We start from the raw sequence: 9,598 nt of genomic DNA on the forward strand, positions 1-9,598 counted from the left end.
ACTGGAACCTTATTTCTGCTTCTAACCCTAATATCTGAAGCTGTTAGGTGATGCAGTAGATAGAGTACTGAACCTGCAGTCAGGAAGACCTGAGTTCAAATGCAGCCTCAGACACTTCCTAGTTCTGTGACCCTGGGCAAGTCATTTAACCCTGTTTGCCTCAGTTTCCTCAACTGTAAAATGAGGATAACATCACCTACCTCACAGGATTGGGGTGAGGATCAAATGAAATATTTGTAATGGACATAGCACAGTGCTTGGCAGATAGTAGACCTTTAATAAACACTGGTTTCCTCCCTTAAGAGCTTGACTGTATAGAAGAAACAGGCCTATATAAAGACAGGAGTTATTCTTATCCTTGCTCAGCTGTGCCCTGAGCAAGTAATAAGAATATCTGGTATTTCCATTAATGCTTTACTTATTTTACCTCAGTGGATACTCATAATAGCCCTAGGAGATAGGTGCTATTCTTATTTTACAGATAAGGAAACTGAGGCTGAAACAAGTGAAGTGACTTGTCCAAGGTCACACAGGGACATCTAAGCTCCAGTCCTATTCTAGACACCTGCTCTCTATATGGTTCTGTGTTTTGCCTCTCTAGTCCTGTCTCCTTATATGTAAAAAAAAGTAAACTGGTCCAGTTTCTTGGCTTCCATGACTTGATTGTCCAGTCGACCCATTATACTACCTGACTCTCCAAAGGTCAGCTGGCAGAACTAGAGGGATCTTGAACAGGGAACATGAAGTTGACTGGTTTAGCTGGGATACAGTCAGGAGGGATAATATAGAGCTAAGCTGGAAATTAAGCCTGATGGCGAAGCGTTTTAAAGACCAAAGTAAATGTTTTCCCTAGGGGCAACAGAGTCATTTGATTTTGGCTATTGCATTCAACTTTCTAGTCTCTCCCCACTCTTCAATATTAATTTGTTCAGCTCTCCTCTGCTCTATCATATCAAATCAAATAATTTGGAATGGAATAGAATAAGCATTTATTAGGCACTGTGCTATATGCTTTACAAATATTATCTCATTTGCACTCTTTCTATTAGAAAGGCTGCCCTATGGCTCCACTCCTCCTCCCCTTCCCCCCATCCCTGTAACCTTCTAGACCAAAACTCTCTTGCCTGACAACCATTCACTACCTATATTATCTCTCTTATTAGAATGTAAGCTCCTTGAGGGCAGTGATCATCTCACCTTTGTATTTACATCCCTAGTGTCTAGTACAGCACCTGCCACACGGCAACATTCTAGCCAACCTGATGAAAACTTTCTTTGACCTGAGCTAACCTGGTGCTACAACAGGAAGCTAGGTAGCACAATGAATACAACACTAGACCTGGAGTCAGGAAGACTTGAGTTCAAAATTACTCCCAGACACTTACTAGGATGATCCTGGGTAAGTCACTTAATAACTGACTGCCTCAGTTTCCTCATCTGTAAAATAAATTAATAAATATTTACTAAGAACTTACTTTGTACTAAACACTGGGGATACAAAGAGGCAAAAGACAGTCCCTGCCCTCAAGGAGCTTACAATCTAATGGGGGAGATGACATGTAAACAAACATATACAAACACACAGGATAAATAGAAAATAATTAACAGAAGGAAGGCACTAGAATTGAGAGGGGTTGAGAAAGGCTTTCTGTAGAAAGTGGGATTTTAGTTGGGAGTTAAAGGAAGCCAGGGAGGTCAGTGGTCAGAGCAAAGAAGAGAGAATTCCAGGCGGGAGAGACAGAGAGAATACCTGGAGTTGAAGATGGAGGGTCTTGTTCATGGAACAGTCAGGAAGCCAGTGTCATCAGATCAAAGAGTACATGCCAGGAATAAGGTGTAAGAAACTGGAAAAGCCAGAGGGGTTAGGTTATGAAGGGCTTTGAATGCTAAAGAGAATTTTCTATTTGATCCTGGAGGCAATAGGAAGCCATTGGAGTTTATTGAGCAGACAGGAGGCATGATCAGATGTGCATTTTAGGAAAATCACTTTAGTGACTGAATGGAGGATGGACGGTAGTGGGGAGAGAACTTGAGACACGCAGGGCCCAACCCCCCAACCCCCCAACCCCCCAGTGGCTATTGCAATAATCCAGGCGAGAAGTGATGATCGCTGAGAAGGGGGCGTATTCAAGAGATATTGCAAAGGCGAAATTGACAGGCCTTGGCAATAGATTGGACATGAGGGGTGAGAGATAGTGAGGAATCTGAAATGACACCTAGATTCTGAGCCTGAGGGACATGGAGGATAGTGTTACTGTCTATAGCAATAGGGAAGGTGGGTGGAGGAAGGAGGGTTTAGGGGGAAAGATAGTAAGTGCCAGTTTGACTGTATTGAGTCATGATGCTTACTGGACAGTTTGAGGTCTGGAAGGCAATTACAGATGGGAGATTGGAGGCCAGCAGAAGGATTGGGGCAGGATAGGTAGATTTGAGAATCATCAGCATAGAGATGGTCATCAAAGCCATGTGAGCAGATGAGATCACCAGGCGGAGTACCACAGAGGGAGAAGAGAAGACAGAGCCCTGAGGAACACCTACTGTTAGAGGGCATGATCTGAATGAGGATCCAGCAAAGGAGACAGGAGTGGTCAGAAAGGGTACTTTGTCCTTTGTTCTTGAAGAGAGGTGAGGGAGGTGAAGCCATGACATGCAGGTGAATTGTATGTAAGTGAGGAAGGGCTGTGCAAGGTCACCAGCCTCACTTTCTCCTCAGGAGCCATCTGGGTCCAGTGGCCAGATATAGATCAGGACAACTGGAGATGGCCCAGGACACAGTGGGAAACCTTGGCCTTTTCAAACTAAGGTCTTTTAACAGGTCTTAGTTTGACTGAGGCAAAGAATGACCTCTTGAAAAAATAGATCTGGGAGGGGAAGACCCCAAAACAGAAACAATTGTATTAACATTTAATCTGAGCCAGGCAGGGCCCAAACAGTGACCAAGTATGTCAAACTCAAGGGAGAGAGAGAGAGAGAGAGAGAGAGAGAGAGAGAGAGAGAGAGAGAGAAGCTATATTGCCCAACTGGAGGTCTCTACTCATAGAAGTTGCTCTTTGTCCTTCATTCTCAAAGAAGACCATCACATCAGGGAGGTGATGACATGACAAGCAAGTGAATTGAATTTTTGTTTTTCCTCTTAAATACCAGCCCTAACCCCAAATCCCTCTGGCCCCAGACCAAGCCCTACTTGGTCACAGTTGGCTCTGACAGGCTCAGAATAAATGTAAGTAACAATTGTTTCTGCTTCCTGTCCTGGTGATAACCCTAACCCTAATCTGGTTTTCCCCTCCCAGATCTATTTTTAAAAAAAATACGTTGGAGCTGTGAGATCTTACACTTGCCTCTCCCCCCTCCAGGTGTGGCACCATCTCCTCTCTTCTCTTAAGGGTTTAAACTTGCCACTTCAAAGTTCGCCATGGATGATGATATTGCCGCTCTCCTTGTTGACAATGGCTCTGGAATATGCAAAGCTGGCTTTGCAGGAAGCGATGTCCCTCGGGCTGTCTTCCCTTCCATTGCTGGGCACCCCAGACATCAGGGTGTGATGGTGGGTAGGGGCCAGAAAGACAGCTATGTGGGGGATGAGGTCCAGAGCAAGAGAGATATTCTGACCCTGAAGTACCCCATTGAACATGGTATTGTCACCAACTGGGATGACATGGAGAAGATCTGGCATACTTTCTACAATGAGCTCTGTGTGGCCCCTGAAGAGCACCCTGTGCTGCTCACAGAAGCCCCCCTGAGCCCCAAAGCCAACAGAGAAAAGATGACTCAGATTATGTTTGAGACCTTCAATACCCCAGCCATGTATGGTGCCATCCAGGCTATGCTATCCCTGTATGCCTCTGGTAGTACCACTGGTATTGTGATGGACTCCGGTGATGGTGTGACGCACATTGTGCCCATCTATGAAGGTTATACCCTTCCCCATGCCATCCTCCATCTGGATCTGGCTGGCCATGGTCTGATGGACTACCTCATGAAGATCCTGATGGAGAAAGGGTACAGTTTCACCACCACAGCATTGAGGGAAATCGTGCATGACATCAAGGAGAAGCTGTGTTATGTTGCCCTAGATTTTGAGCAGGAGATGGCCACCGCTGCATCCAGCTCCTCTCTGGAAAAGAGCTATGAGCTCCCTGATGGTCAGGTTATCACCATTGGCAACGAGAGGTTCTGATGCCCAGAAACTCTCTTCCAACCATCTTTCTTAGGTGTGGAATCCTGTGGAATACATGAAACTCATGAAAACATGATACCTTCAACTCAATCATGAAGTGTGATGTTGACATCTGTAAGGATTTGTATGCCAACACCGTGTTGTCAGGTGGTACCACCATGTACCCAGGCATTGCTGACAAGATGCAGAAGGAGATTACAGCCCTAGCTCCCAGCACAATGAAAATCAAGATCATTGCCCCACCTGAGTGCAAATACTCTGTCTGGATTGGAGGCTCCATCCTGGAGTCTCTCTCCACCTTCCAGCAGATGTGGATCACCAAGCAGGAGTATGATGAATCTGGGCCCTCCATTGTCCACCGCAAATGCTTCAAGATGGACTGTTTGTGTTTTAAAAAAAATTTTTTTTTTGTCAAAGGGTGTGACACAATGACATGATGATTGCCCAAAAAAAGAGATGAGATTGGCATGGCTTTATTTGTTTTTGTTTTTTTTAATGGTCATTCCAAATATCATATAATGCACTCACAGAGTTGCAAGCCTCGGTGAAGGCTGTCAAAGGAGCGATGTAACAAAGATCCAGATAGGGAGGGGGGAGGGGGGAAGGTACTAGTATTGCTTTAAATGTAAATTATGTAATCCTTAAAAAAACCCCAAACTTTTCGTATCTTCTGCCTTAATACTTGTTCCTTTTTTTTAAAAAATTGTCAGCCATATGGAATAGCCCCCTAAATTCCCTCCCTGCCCCCAACATAGATGTGAATGAGGACTTTTATAGTCTCCCTGTGAGTTTTGAGACTGGTGCCAGTACTTGGGGGAGGGGAGGAGCTTTACCTGTACACTGACTTAAGACCAGTTCAAATAAAAGTGCACACGTTAAAAAAAATTCTTTGCCTCAATCGCTGAAAGAGCACTGCCTCAATCAAACTGAGACCTGTTAAAGACCTTAGTTTGAAAAGGCCACAGTCTCCCACTGCATCCTGGCCCATCTCCAGTTGTCCTGATCCATATCTAGCCACTGGACCCACATGGCTGTGGAGGAGAAAGTGAGGCTAGTGACTTTGCACAGTTCTCCCTCACTTAAATCCAATTTACTTGCACATCGTAGTCAGAAAAGTAGGAGAACCAAGAGAGAGTCTTGAAAACCTAGAGAAAAAAGGGTATCAAGGAGGAGAGAGTGATCAACAGTGTCAAAGGCAGCAGAGAGATCAAGAAGAATAAGAAAAGGCCATTGGACTTGGCAACTAAAAGATCATTGGCAATTTAAAGAGAATAATTTCAGTGGAATGATAAGATTGGAAACCAGATTGCAAAAGGTTAAGAAGAGAGTGAGAGGAAAGAAAGTGAAAGTGCCTATTGCAGGCAGCCTTTTTGAGGAGTTTAACTACAAAGGATAGGAGAGATAAAGGAAGACTGCAGGAATAGAAGCATGGAGTGAGGCTCTTTTCAAGATGGGGGAAGACATGGGAATGTTTGCAGGAAGTATAAATAAGCCAGTAGACAGGGAGAAATTGAAAATAAATGAAAGAGGAGGAATGACAGAGGAGGCAATCTGTTGAAAGAGACAGGGCAGAATGGGATCACTTGAGCGAGTAGAGAGGTTAACCTTAGTAAGGAATAAGGCCACTTCATTATTCGAAACAGGGATGAAGGAGGAGAGGGAGTCAGAAGGAATCTGAGTGACAGGAGATAAGGAAGCGGGAGTTCACAGCAAATGCCCTCAATTTATTCCATAAAATACGAGAGGACATTCTCAGCTGCAATAAGGAGGGGAGGGTGAGCCATGGGAAGTTTGAGGAGGGATGGAAAGGTTTACAAGGGCCAGTGGCATGGTGAGTTCACAAGGAGGTATAATAGCCTCAATGAGGGCTCAGCTGAGGTTATAATTCGCAGTGGACCCAGTCAGAATGGTGGCATGATGTTCACCTTCATTCAATAACATGGGTGTAGGAGTGACAGTGACATGGCAGGGGAGATCCAAGGCTGAGGCTTGCCTAGGCATAATTGGTGATGGGACAAGAAGGCTAAGCATTCAAGAGAGGAAGAAAGCATAGAGTTGATGTGGCTCACTGTAGCAGCAAGCACCCTAACATACCCAGGGTGGCTGCCAACACAGGTTCTTAGATCTGCTTTTCTAAAGGAAAGAAACTCAAAATGGGTTAACAATCTTGCTATAATCAAACATATGTCATTTACCTAGTTCAGGGGAAAAAGGTCAGCACCCCAAACTTCAGAGAATACAGAGGTTACAAGCAGACAAAAAAAATACAGACAAAGAAACAGATCAGCAGACAGGCTTCCAACTATCTGACCATCACATCCATACAGTTACCAGAGAGAGAAGCACCAACATCTAGGTTTTCAAAGCCGGGGGGGGGGGGGGGCGGGGGGGGGAGGGGCTTGACGGCTGCCCAGAGTCTTGTCTGGTCAAATCACACAACACTTCTCAAAGTGAGCCCCCAAACAAAGCCTCATATCGGGGTTTATATAGCCTTCTCCTGGCTCGGAGAATGTCACAACACTCTTGACCCACTGCCCAATCACAGAGCACCAAGGTGTGGGCATTCCTGAAAACCAAGCCTTCCACCACAGGCTCCAGGTGCACTTAAGCCTATCAAAGGATCTAGGGGCAGGGAAGATCTTAAATTCCCATTCCCATAACACTCACCAAGGGGTTAAGATGGGGATAAGAGGAAAGAGTGACTAGTTCAGGGGAGATGACCTGGAAGAGAATTGAGGGGTCAAGGGATTGGAGATCACAGTGAGGATGAAGAGTAGGGTTATATAAAGGAAGACAGAGGGAGAAGTGAAAAGTCAATGATTATGGTTGGATAAGGGAATATCAGAATTCTTGAATATAGAGGTAGCACATTTGTTAGGTGAAGACAAGATTAAGGGTATGATCATTCTTCAGTGTGGCTGAGGTTAGGTGGAAGAGTATCTTATGGGAGGTGAATAGGTTAAAGAACTGAGTAGTTAAGATATTTGAGGGAGAATCAATGCGTATGCTGAAGTCCCCTAGTATGAGGGCAGATTTGGGGAGGAGAGAAAATTTTTAAGCCAGATAGTAACTTTATTGAAGAAGGAAGAAGAGTGACCTGGGGGTCTGTAGACTACAGCTACCAGTATTGTGATTGGGTGGTAGATATAAATAACATGAACCTCAAAAGAAGAGAGTGAGAACTTGAAATTAGCGATGGGGAGCAAGGAGTGTCCCAACTCTCCCTCCTTGTCCAGTTTGCTGAGGAGAATGAGTGAAGGTGCAGACAGTACTGGAAAGGGCGGCCAGGTCCTGGCTATGGCATCAGGGGAAGCCAGGTTTCAGTAAGAGCTAATAGATGGAAGGAGTACGAGGGGAAAGGATGAAGGGAAATTTTTTGCCAATGTACAAGGCAGCCTAGGTGGAGTTAGGATGAAACTTTTGGATAGGAAGGGATGGGAATGGAAATGAGGAATCAGGTGGTAGAGGGTGTGGAATGGGGTCTGGTTGATGATCTACAGGAGTTCAGAGACATCTGGGTGTGAATGTATGAGCAGGCATTGTTCATTATTGAGAAGATGACATCACCCCTCTACCTTCAAAGGACAAGTGCAGTAGAAGATGGGAGACCTGAAGTTGAAAGGGGGGATGTTTTTCTTTGCACTGGAGACTCTCCACATCCCAGTTAGGAAATTGGGCTGGTTGGAGGAGGAAGAAGATGCCTTGCACTGGCACAGATAGCAGTGGTTGCTTTGGGGCAGATGGAAGGTGCTCAGGCTGGCCCCTTGCAGCATATTCTTCAGCGGAAGAATATGTGTCCACCAGGAGATGGAAGCATCAGGACACTTGTGCACATGGGGTCTGCAGTCTTCTCACTTGAGGAGGCTAGGAGTCATAGCTCTGAATAATAACGAATGAATAATGAATAAGTAATAATATCACATAGGATTGTTGTGAGGATCAAATGAGAGAAAATCTGTAAAGTGCTGCTTAAAGAGTCATATACATGCTAGCTATCATTATCATTAAATCAGGGAGCATGCTACAATTTGAACAAGTCACTCTCAGTGTTCTTCCTTACCAAAGAAAATTAAACAAGACAAGGGGGAAAGCAGAACAGTTTCCCAGGCTTCATTCCCCTTTTTTTCCTCCACACCCACCTGTTCTCAGATGAAGGTGTAAAAATATCCAAATAGCCCCAAAATGGCCAGGAGGGGAGAGATGAAGAAGGAGGAGGGGGAGGAATTGTAAGAGAAATGGGAGGAGGGAGAGGAAGAGGAGGAGGGGAGGAAGAGTAAGAGAAACAGGAGGGAAAGAAAGAGGTGAAGAAAAGGAGAGGGGAGAGGACCAGAATAGCTGGGGGCCAAGTTAATCTATAAAGTGTATGATCAGGCTGGGATGAATCCAGATAACACTGAAAATGCTAAAGAGAAATTTCATGATAAATGGCCCTCTTAAAATAATAAATGTTATCTAAGGCAACAAAACATCAGAGGAAAATGATCATCAAAATATTCCCTGCCTGTGTCTAATCTCTTCCCTCTCCAATTCATCATCTGCCCGGCATCTGCAATAATCATCTGCACGCACTCCATGTCCCAGCCAAACTGGCTGGCTTGCTGTTCCCTGGACATGACCTTCTCTTGCCTTGGCATGGCTTGTGCCCATGTTTGGAATATCCTCCTCCTGCACCTCTCTCCATCTCTTTGAAGCCCTGCCTCCCTTGAAAACCCTTCTTGATCCCAGTTTTCCCGATTTCCTTCTGAAATCACTTTACATTACTTTGCACTATGCCCCTTGTACTTACCTATGATTATAATAGCTCATATTTTGATGGTCTTTTAAAGATTTACAACTGTGTATGTGAAAAATGTAAGCTTCTTAAAGGCTGGGATTATGTTCCTTTTTTTTCTTTTCCTTTGCGTCTCTAACTATTAGCACGGTGATGTATACATAGTAGGCATTTAATAAATACTTGTTAGATGGAAATGAAAAACAAAGAGGTGGAATTTCAGTTAGATATGTAGAGATATATGCTGAGGCATAAGAGATATCAATGCTGTAATGGTGGAGAGAAGAGAATATTAGACTTGGAGACGGAAAAATCTGAGTTCAAATCCTGCCTCAGACACTTAGTAGCTGGGTGATGCTGGGCAAGTCATCCAATCTCTCTTAGGCTCAGCTTTTCATACATATAAATGGTACAATGGAACTCAATAGCCTCTAAAGTCTTCCAGCTCTAAATTGATGATCCTATAATAAGATTTTTGGATTTAAATTTAAAGAAAAATGAAAAGAAATAGCTTTTCAGATAGTTTTTACTTTCCTGGCCAGAGACAGGAATAATGATAAGGATGAAGAAGAAGAAGAAGAAGAAGAAGAAGAAGAAGAAGAAGAAGAAGAAGAAGAAGAAGAAGAAGAAGAAGAAGAAGAAGAAAGAGG

At 44.2% G+C, this 9,598-nt stretch overlaps 1 pseudogene; it reads left to right on the top strand.

Moving 5' to 3' along the window:
* The first annotated feature begins 3,352 nt into the window (after positions 1-3,352).
* On the top strand, positions 3,353-4,682 carry LOC138156219 (actin, cytoplasmic 1 pseudogene; annotated as a pseudogene).
* The last annotated feature ends 4,916 nt before the right edge of the window (positions 4,683-9,598 follow it).

The sequence above is a fragment of the Petaurus breviceps genome, unplaced genomic scaffold (genome assembly GCF_028583685.1).
Source record: "Petaurus breviceps papuanus isolate PSGF00001 unplaced genomic scaffold, PetGlider_PUasm1.0 99, whole genome shotgun sequence".
In the NCBI taxonomy this organism is placed as follows: Eukaryota; Metazoa; Chordata; class Mammalia; order Diprotodontia; family Petauridae; genus Petaurus; species Petaurus breviceps.